General features: G+C 41.6%; 1 long non-coding RNA gene across 1 annotated transcript; it reads left to right on the forward strand.

Moving 5' to 3' along the window:
- Positions 1–649: 649 nt before the first annotated feature.
- On the forward strand, positions 650–10,397 carry LOC149338783 (uncharacterized). The gene is made up of 2 exons (XR_016283759.1): positions 650–877; positions 10,250–10,397. It is a non-coding gene; the product is annotated as an uncharacterized LOC149338783 (long non-coding RNA).
- Positions 10,398–11,111: the final 714 nt, after the last annotated feature.

The following is an 11,111-nucleotide window of genomic DNA, read 5'->3' on the forward strand; positions in this document are numbered from 1 at the left end:
CGTTTCTGCCCATGCTTGTTCACACCACCGCGCACGTTTCAAGGACCGGCACTTTGGCTGTGCTTAAAATGTATGATTGTCTTTCAAGATAGCGTTAGCACTTTGAGGGGGATGGAAACACTTTTTATTCGCCGCGGTTTTTGCTTGGCCCTAGACTGTTGAACCTTAGGTCGTGTGGTCGATCCTGATGGCAGTAGCCGCATTTCGATTTAGGTGAAATGAAAAAAAGAATGCCCCTGTGCTGTGCGATGTCAGCTCACGTTAAGAAATTCTAGGTGGTCTAAATTAATCCGGAACCCTCGAATACGATCAGTGCCCATTTTCCGCATCTGAATTCAAACCCCACTATAAAGAAAGCACTGTCTCAGGTTGCAGTTACCAACGAAAGTTAATTTCCGGCCGTCAGGATCTAATTTTTAAATGAGTATGTGAAGATTTTTTTTTTATGATACCGATAGCGTTTCTGGCTACCCAGAGTATAGGATCTTGCATTTCGATCACTCTGCTGTTTGAAAATTGGTTTCTGAGGAAAACAAGTGATGCAATAATTGTCTCAGTTATTACAATGTTTATCTGCGCTTTCGAACGCAGATTTGTTTTGCTCATAGCAAGATTCCTTTACTAGTGCTAGGGGAACTGATGCATTTTAAACAGGGTAGTTTTCCTTTGTATTGAGGCGTATACTTGGGCAAGTATATTTTTCCTGATCTTTTTACATTCATGTGATATTCACTGTTGGACCGAGTTCGCATGCTTGTTTTTGTACTCCTGTCATAGTGATAATGGGAAATTGGTATCCGCAGGTGGCACATCTGTCTTCCAGTCCGAGTCAATGGCATGGATTTTGTGGCCACCAGATGAAGTCAAAAGCTGTGTTGTAAGTTGTTACTGCATTGTGCTTTGTTCTTGTGGTTGCCATGAAATGTTCTCTTACTTTCATTGCTCTTTTCCTTAATGCTACTGCTTGGAGCAGTTTGGATAGCTCTGGCCTGATATGTTTACATGTTTATATGAGTAATATTAGTTGGCTGTCAGAATGGGCCGGTTGCAGGCCATTTGAAGTTTTACATTCAATATTGCTCGTCTTTTAACCGTTGCATTCTATGCATGAAGTGCAAAATGTCTGCATGTTTTTGGCTGCATTATGTGATACTATTTGACTACGAATATTAACATTATGATGCATGTGTGTTAACTTAAATATGTGTTTTTATGCCACTCATCGCAGGTCACAGATGTAAAAGAAAAAGTGCACACATGAGAACTGGTTTCATTACTGCTGCCTTGTTTTTGCTAAGCATGGAGAGCTGAACTAATTGGTTCTGGGTAGAATTATGAGACATCATTCCAGTGTACAAAAACACATGAACGAAGAGAGTAGACTCCATAGACCCCATACTTCAACTGAGGTTGATTCCACAACATGAGCTTTTTACATGCAAAGTGGTACTAGTGACCCCTGTGGCTGAAAAGTGTTTCCTCGACCAGGTAACAATTATTCAAGGTTGCAAAAACAAAAACATAGGCGTAAGGTTAGCTTGTCACTCAAGTTGAATGCATTGGTGTGACTAAACATTGCCTACCTGGCTGACCCAACACACATTTGCGTTGAGATAATCTATTTCTTTTTCTGCCTGCCTGCTCCAGTCGCCTTACTTCGGCATTGACGCTGTCACGACTCTGTGACAGCATCAATGCGCAAGTAAGGAGACTGGAGCAGGCAGTTTTCACAGGAGAAATTGTAGCCTTAGTGGTAGAAAGCCAGGTTCGAGAGATGAAGTGTGCTGGGCAGCGCAAGCCGGAAGACAACACATATTCGCAACAGTGACCTGTCATTGTTCCCTATTGCCATCAGGTGTCACACCGCCTCAAGAAGGCCAGTGACAAACACGATGTACATGTCGTATTTTCAGCTTGGGAAAGCTGGGATGCATGTGCCACCTGATAAATGACGTTACGAAAAAGCCTGCCTACAAAACTAAGCACACCAAACCCCTCGTTAAACATGAGGTTGACATGGTGTACAGCATCCTCCTTGCCTGTGGCAAACATTACATTAGACAGACGAGGCTTGCATCAATGAACGCTTGCTTGAACATTGCAGGACAGCTGATTCATTAAGTGGCAGAGGTCATTTAGCTGAGCACATTCGCCTTTGCTCGCACAAGCGAGCATGCAAGGCGTTTTTGAAAGAAACACATGCCTTGTGCAAGTTTAGCACTTGAAAGGGCTGGGAAATTTTTTAAGCCTTTTGTATCTCTGCTGAAAAAGAGAATTACGTTAGCAGCCCTTCTGCAGCGCTCCAGAAAAAGAAATAGATTATCTGGAGGCAAATATGTTTGTTGGGTGAGCCAGGTAGGTGATGCATAGGCGTGCCGATGTGTTTAATGTGAGTGGCAAGATAACTTTACCCCTATGTTTTTTGTGTTTTGGTTTTTGCCGTCCTGAATAATTGTTATCTGGTGGCGGAAATACTTTTCAGCCCCAGGGATCACTAGTACCCCTTTGCACATAAAAAGCCTGTGTTGTGGAATAAACCTCAGTTGAAATATGGTGTCCATGGAGTCTACTCTCTTCATCCGTGTGATTTTGTGTGCCGGAATGATGTCTCATAATTCTCCCTTGTTTTCAGTGAATAAGGAGGGCTTCTGGTGTCTCTTTTTTTGTATGTGATGGTTATAACAAAGTGGCTACCCATAAACTGTCATTTTGGGCTTAATTGAAGGATCCTTGGGAATTTGTTTGACAGCATATTCCATGGGCACTTTCTTGAGAAAAATCAGTTATTTGTTACCCATTTCACTGCATTAACCATTGCTTCTCATCACGTCTCGAAAGTCATTGATAAGCACAAGCTTTCGAGTACCTGAGGGCTGTGTGAGAAGCCTTCTGACATACTTTAAACTACTGAGGATATCTGAAGACAGATTTTACCAATAATTGTTAGCCAATCCAAACCTATTGGTTCTATCCCTGACAACCTGAAGCTGACCTGTCAATAATTAAGGCTGGAAACCGTTCTGATCCCCAAACTGTTCTCCTATTTTATTGATGTGCATTTTGCATGAACTGTTAGAGCACGAAATGAGTCCGCATATTACTTGCCACCATAATTCAAACTAATATTTCTATACCAGTCATCACGGCTCCCATTCTCTTTACTGATGTTCTTTACTAATGTGCAATCCAACTTTTTGAATTCACAACAGATTTTCACCCAAATTTAGATTCTTTATTTTAGGCAAGTGTCATCGATTTGAATTTCTCCAAAGCTTTTCATGTTTGTCATTATAACCTTTTAGCTACACTCTCATGCTTGAGCCTTCATTCTTTGATATTAGTGTAGATTCATTGCTTCCTGTTCTACGGCTGGCCTTAAGAAACTATTGTACTTCTCTTATGAAGCCCAGCATATCAATATGCAAAATCATAAGGCGTCCCTCATCCTGAGTCACTTTGGGATGTTAAACCCCCATAAACAAAACCAAGCACATTACTAAAGTACATTAATATTAGCCATTCAATAACAGTCTTTGTCTTTATGTCCCAACCTTGTCTTTATGACTGCATTATTCAGAAGGATGCCCCAACTATCTCAGCTACTCTGACTGTATTGACTTTTGCAAGACGGATGAATGGTCTTGTTTGTAATTCATCGTGTCAAAACAGCGCAAAGAAGAGAAAGATGAGCAAGGAATGCGACGGTGCGAGTGCTGACTTTCAAGAAGGTTTATTGGAAAGCACATCAAAATATATACACTGTGGCCTAAAAAAAGAATGAAGAAAGGGCGCCTTGTAACATTCACTTTGGATCTGTCAAAAACAAAACGAAAGTTGAATATGAAGCATTTAAGAGCATGAACTCTTTCTTAGGGAGCGAGAAAGAAGGTGTGTTAACACATTGATTGCGTTTTTTCTACAATTTCAGTGGCCTCGATCATCTCATGCACAAACTTTTCTGTGTCTGTCTAGCACAATGCAGCACAAGAAATTACGCCTCACAGCATAAAGGATGTGGCAAACGACCGCAGTCGCGACAATGAAACATCAGATTCCCCCTGCTAGCTTTGTTCACATCGTAACGGTGGTCTTTTGACCTCTCATTGGCACCTCTGCTAGTTTCTTGCTGAAGTTGATACATTAACCAGATGGTTCAACTTTAGATTATTACATAGTTTCTTGGCTCTGGACATTGCTATTAACAAATCAGCTGTTGTGTGACACTTGAACTCAGAATTAACTGCCTCCGTTGCCTTGGACAGAAAGACGCCTTTAGACATGACCACAAAACCACCTTCTTTATCAGCAGTTGAATGCGATAGGGCCCACCGTCTTAAACCCGTTACAGTTCAGCCTGCGGGCAAGTTCCTGGCATGGTTCAAACCACGACACCCCATCAACCAACGCCCCCTGAAACACACCTGTCACGCTCAGGTCCAGGCACAGGAAGGCAAGACGTCAAAGTATGGCAAACAGCTCCAGAATAGTCCTCTTCGAAGGAACAATGGCAAATTTTGGCCCGTATATGCTTCAAGCAGCAGACGAGGCAGCAACTCAGTGTCGACATTGTGCACCTTGTTTTCAGACACTCGTGCCTTGGCTTCTCTGCTCCGGGCTAGTGAGCGCAAAGTGGCTGCAAAGTGGCATTCCAGATGGCTTTCACCTGGTCAACGGTGCGTGACACCGTCAACCAGCCACTCCCTGGCTTGTTTTCAGGCACAAGAGTTTGACAACAAGGTGCACACCTTCAGCTTGGAGTCGCTGCCTCGTCTGGTCCTTGAAGTGCTTATGGACCAAAATTTTCCGTTCCTCCGAAGAGAACTATTGTGGAGATGCTTGCCATGGTTTGACGAGTTGCCTTTTCCACGCACAGACCTGAGTGTGACAGGTGTGTTTCGGGATGTTTTGATGCAGTGCCACGGTTTGAACCCTCTTTAGGAACTTGCCCACAGGCCGAACTGTGTCGTATTTAAGAGGGTGGGCCCTCTTGCTTTCAACTGCTGATAAACGGTGGTTTTGTGGTCGTATCGAAAGGCGCCTTTCAGTCCAAGGCCACAGATGCAGTGTATTCTGAATTTGAGTGCCACTTACTATCTGATTTGTTAAAAGCAAAGTCCAGTGCCAAGAAACATTAACAATCTAGAGTTTAACCATCAGGCTAATGCCATCAACTTGAGTAAGAAAAATTGTCCAGCTATCTTCTTCACCGCAAAGACCCATAAAGGTGACTGCTCCTTGAGGGTTGTAGTTTAAGAGAATGGAACCTGTCAGAAACAAATCGCCTTCTCTTTGCGACATAAAATTAAGTTGCTGAGCATTGATGACTCCTCTCGTGTAAGATCTGCAGAGAAAGTAACGCAGTTTCTACACAATAACTCTCGCACCAGTTTCATGGGGTGCTATGTTGACATCAAGGATTTATATTACGCCATCCCTCAATCAGGATCAATAATGTGTTGAAGAATTCATTAACCTAAATGGAGCAGTGGCATTCCAAACGTCTCAGGCGTTTTGGTGAATAATTTTGTCGCACTTTTAAGCTCATACCTTCAGTCCACCTTTATTACATTTCAGAATAGCTTGTTTTTGCAAAAAAAAACTATTAGCGCCGCTGTTACGTGGCTTATTGCAGGATCTCCAATCCTGACGAAGCATTGTCTAAGGTGAGAGAGGAGTTCAGTCAAAGCCTCAGTCCACTTTGAATCACCACTGAAATTATAGAGGATAATATGTCATCACATTTATTGGATCTCAATCTTGGGTGGTTACACTTGTTGGGCTTACGAGCCAAGGGAAAACAAGCTACTTTTACCATTTTCTTCGGTTCAGTCTAAGCTGGTCAAGAGGTGTCACTAACCTTTGCTTCAAAAATTCCTTAATGAAATCCTGTTTGATTGCCATGACATCCAGTTTTGCCCAGCTCATATGCCGTTTGTCCTTTACTGGATATTCAGAACCTTTGTCAGTGTCTTTAGCCGATTGCTTTAAGCAGAAGTTGAAACATTCCTTTTGTGCCCCCGTCGAGACTGTAACTCCCAAAAGGAAGTTTGTACGTACCTTTCCCTACATCCACAATTGGTCGCACCGGTTAAATAGGCAGTCGAGTTGGCGTCGATATTGTTTTTCTAACCCTATGAAGTTTCAGTACCTGTAGTCAACCGAGATTATCCATCAGAGTCTCTTCGTGCACTGCACAGAAGACATAGTGTGTTCGAACGCCTTGAAATGCGGCTATGTTTACATTGGGAAAACAGGCAAGTGTGTCACTGAGAGGTATAAAAGTCCACCACGATGATGTGAACAAAGCTTGCGGGAGAACTTTGATGATTCACTGTCGCAATTGCAATTGTTTGCCAGATCCTAAACGCTGTGAACCGGAATTCATGTTCTGCATTTTGCCTGACAGACACAGAAAAGTTTGTGCGTGAGATAATCGAGGCCACTGAAATTTAAAAAAAAACCGCAATCACTGTGTTAGCACACCTTCTTTATCGCTTCCTAAGGAAGAGTTCATGCTCTTAAATGCTTCTTTGTCAGTTTTTGTTTTGTTTTACACTCATGCAATGTGGTTGACACAAGGTGCCCTTTGTTCGTTGTTTCTTTAGGCCACAGTGTATATATTTTGACGTGGTTTCCAATACACATTGGCGATAGTCAGCACTCATGCCATCATATTTATTCCTTCGTTGTCCTTGTCTTGTCTGCATTGTTTTGTCACAACGTATTGACCTCCTTTCACACCTCTAGGGTTAATAGTATGGAGAAACCTTAACCAGATGCAGCCCCACATACTTGGAGCATGTCACGATACATGCTGCTGGCACCACAAGGGCACTCGGGTTTATCAGATGTCATGATCTGTGTGCTCTTGCTATGCTGCGCAGTTTATGCATAAAAATTTTATTGATTCCAAACTGAAGTATTCCCTAGCTCTTTCAATTTTGCACCAAACTGTTTGATGCTACGCCACCAACTCCCTTTAATCCAACAGCGACACTTGGTACAGCATATGTGTAATCAGTCATCTCATTTGACCACCAGACATCACTGCATAAAAGGGGAAATCGCTCGTTTAGGTGTGTTCCATATACTCTACAATACTTTTCCACAACTTAATGTTAAATGTTGCTGCCCCGCTTCAGACCAGGATGCCATCACAACTAAATCAAGAAATTTTTCTTGTTCCCATTGAAGAATAAATCAAATCAAAGTTTATTTCCCATCTAGCACTACAGATGGAGGAATCGTAGAAAAAAGCTGCCCTTGGGCAGCTTGACGAGTCTACAATCCTAATTATTGACAGGGAGGCAACACAAGAGTTTATACAATTTTAAAAAACAAGCACATCAAGGAAGCACCGGAGAATACACGAAACAGCAATATGTATACATAATGAAACTTAAACAATGTTATGCAAAAACAAATTATGTAGTTCATGACGTGAAAAAGAAAACAAATCGAGGTTAATGTGGATATACCTATTTAGAAGAGATGGAAGTGTGTACTGAAGGCATTCCCTACCAAGATTTAGTCGAGGTGTTGGCACTGTCCATTCTTCGCCACGTCTTGTTGGATAGACTGATTCTTTTTTCCTTAGTTCTGCAAAATTTTTAAGATTTGTTACATTCTTCTTGACTTCTGTTTTAAAAGTAACACTGAGGCGATATTTATAAAGATTATGTGCTTTAATAACTCTGGAATGACAAAAGAAGGCTGCACTGGGATGTCGGAACGGTAAATTATATGCATTTCGGAGATATCTTTTTTGCATTAAATGAATACGTTCAAGGTTAGTGAATGTTGTAGTGCCCCACACCAACTGGCAATAGTTTAAATGCAAGTTGAATATTGAATTGTATACCAGCATCTTAGTTTTTGTGGGAAGTATGTATTTTAGACGGCCTATAACACCAGTGATTTGAGCTATTTTTTTCAAGATATAATTGACATGATAATCCCATGACATACTGGCAGAAAATATGACCCCAAGGCATTTAAACTGCTCAACAATTTCTACAGCCCGCGAGTTTAATATAATATTATCGTGCAGTGGGATAACTTTATTTTTCGGCCTAAATATGACAGCTTTGGTCTTACTCTCATTTATTTGCATCAGGTTAACTGCAGACCAGACCTCAAGAGCTTTCATTGTGGCATTACATTGTTTGATAAGTTCATGAACATTTTCACCCGAAAAAAATACGCTCGTATCGTCTGCATAGATGAAAAACTCGCTAATGTTGACAATATCGTTTAGGTAAATATTGAAGAGTAGAGGCCCTAGCGTACTGCCTTGGGGGACACCGTAGAAGAGCGGCTTCGGTTCAGACTGTAAACCATTTATGTACACCACTTGCTGTCTAAACGACAAATAAGAACTTAACAATGAGAGCGCTTTTCCTCGGATACCATAGTAGTGTAATTTATTTAGTAAGATTTTATGATTTACCAGGTCAAAAGCCTTTGAGAAGTCCACAAATACACCAATGACAATAGATTTGTTTTCAAGTTGCTTTATTATATATTCCTTTTGTTGGAGTAATGCAAGTTCAGTGGATTTGCTTTTGCAGAAGCCAAACTGAAATGGTGTTAGCAAGTTAAATTTATGGATGAAATTTGACATTCTTAGATGCAGCATTTTCTCAAATGCTTTCGAAAACACTGGCAAAATAGAGATTGGTCTGTAGTTGGCGAGGGCGTTGCGATCTCCTTTTTTGTAAAGAACAACAACTTTTGCTAATTGCATTTTTTCCGTAAAAACTGCAGTTTCTAAACAGATGTTAAAGATGTGAGCAAGTATGGGAGCAATTATGTCAACTACATGCTTGACTGGCCGTATTTGGATATCATCAATGTCACAGCTACTGCTATTGTTAATATTTGTTATCACCGACACTACTTCGTCTACCGTGACTGGGTGCAGAAAAATTGTTTCATCATTCTGAATTCGAACATATTTGCAAGCGTCAGATCCGGCAGCACGTGTTATAGCACGGGTAGCCAAGCTCGTTAAAAAAGTATTGAATACATTAGCCAGTTCGACGCCAGAAACTTCCTTTCCATCAATAATTAATTTTGTTAATGCAGTGCGTGAACTGTCCCGCTGCAGAAGTGTATTTAATCTCGACCATAGTACACCATTTCGAGCATTCTTAACATCTAGAAGTGACACGTGATAGGCTGTTCGTGCAGACCGCAGTTTTTTAGTCAATTTGTTCCTATATTTCTTAAATACCGCAAGGTCCTCAACCTTCCGGCTGCTCAAAAATTTTCTGTACAGCTTGTCTTTCATTTGTATTTCTCCGCGAAGCTCTTGCGTTACCCATGGCTTGCGGATTCTGCGACTTTTCACACGTGTTACAAGAGGAAAGCAGTCGTGATATATCTGTTTAAAGCAATCGACAAACGTATTATAGGCAACATTTGCATCATGAAGTTCAGCTATCTTACTCCAATATACTTTCATGAGCGCATCCCTAAAGGATTTCAATGATGATTCTGTAATAGCTTGGTATGTGATTGATGTGGACTTACTTCCTATTGTACTAGCGTTCTCAATGCAAGCAAACACAGGAAGATGGTCACTGACACAACGAGATAAAACACCAGAAAAAGCATTCACCTGCTAGAGTTAGTAATAATTAAATCGAGAACAGAATGGCCTTCGCTTGTGACTCTACCTCACCACATTTTCATTGCATGTGGTCCCTCAAAATTATGGAAATAAGTGATATCGCTTGGAGCATTGACACTGGTTTGTTTTACCTTTTCTTTGCTGCTGTTTTTATTTTTTGCAACTGATGTATCAATGGATTGTATGCCTCTTTTCGTAGTGTATCGTCTGCGACTTCTCAGCTGTCCTACTGCAGTCACCCTTCTGATGTTACCTTTATATTGTCCCTCTTATTAATACCCCACTAAAAGCCTTCAGAGGACAAAAAACGATGGCTTTTTTATTTTGCTCATTATGGCACACGTCAGGCTAATATTTAGGGATATAGGAGAGGCCTTTGTCTTGCAGTGGTGCTAGTTATGCTGCTGATGATGGTACTTAATGACGAGCATATGATATATTGAATAAGAACCTCAAATTATTTTTCTTTTTGAGTGCGAATAGCTTCAGTGGTTCTTGATTTAGGCTCACTTTATTCCTGTGGCCACAATACAGAGTTTACTTTTTTAGCACTCTAATACTGGCAAGAATAAAAACTTGTGGATCCTAATTCTTTCATTTCAGTCTTTTCTGCAGAGTGCATCGCCCAGTTTTCCCAAGCCCTCATGCACCGGTGGTACATCAACAAGGCTGTTTCATGGGGCCCAGCTGCATTGACAAGTGGCTAAAGAAGAGCAAGAGGAGCATGAACACAAAATAAAACTGGCTGTAGGAGCTTCATCTATTTTGAAATTTGCTGTCTCATTGCGACAGACATAACATTGCCCCATGGCCCCTGCCCCAACATCTCCCAGTCATTCCAACATGCCCAGTCATTCCAACGTGCCCAGTCATTCCAACCTGCCCACTCATTCCAACATGCCCAGTCATTCCAACATGCCCAGTCATTCCAACATGCCCAGTCATTCCAACATGCCCAGTCATTCCAACGTGCCCAGTCATTCCAACATGCCCAGTCATTCCAACATGCCCAGTCATTCCAACGCATTTTCCATTACCATAATCCACCAAGGTTTCCAGTGTTGGTTTCCAACATTTACATCATTGCCTTTTTTTCCAATAGGGAGGTCTATAAATCGTAGTTTCTAAGAATGCTCGGAACGTGTAGATTGAGTTCCCGCGCCAAAAAGACGAGTTCAGATTACTCTTCAGTGCACCTTCCCAGCTGCTTCTCTGGCGCAAGGAAATAGAGCGGGTTAGGAAGTATGAAGAGGCTGCTGGCTGCTCTGTAGCACTCTAAGGCTCGAAGATGGCACCATGGTCGAGACGGGTACATTGCTTCGCATTTCTTTTCTTCTCTTGCTTTTCCTTTTAGAATAGGAAGGTTGGGAATCTGGGCCAGCACTTAGGGAGGCTCCTAATTAGTTTAAGGAGTTACTTTTCACGAGGGAACAGAGTAAGAGGACTTCGAGTATAGCCAGAGGAGGGAATTGCAACG

Source organism: Amblyomma mixtum, chromosome 6 (assembly GCF_055824585.1).
Source record: "Amblyomma mixtum isolate Tamu chromosome 6, ASM5582458v1, whole genome shotgun sequence".
Classification (NCBI taxonomy): domain Eukaryota; kingdom Metazoa; phylum Arthropoda; class Arachnida; order Ixodida; family Ixodidae; genus Amblyomma; species Amblyomma mixtum.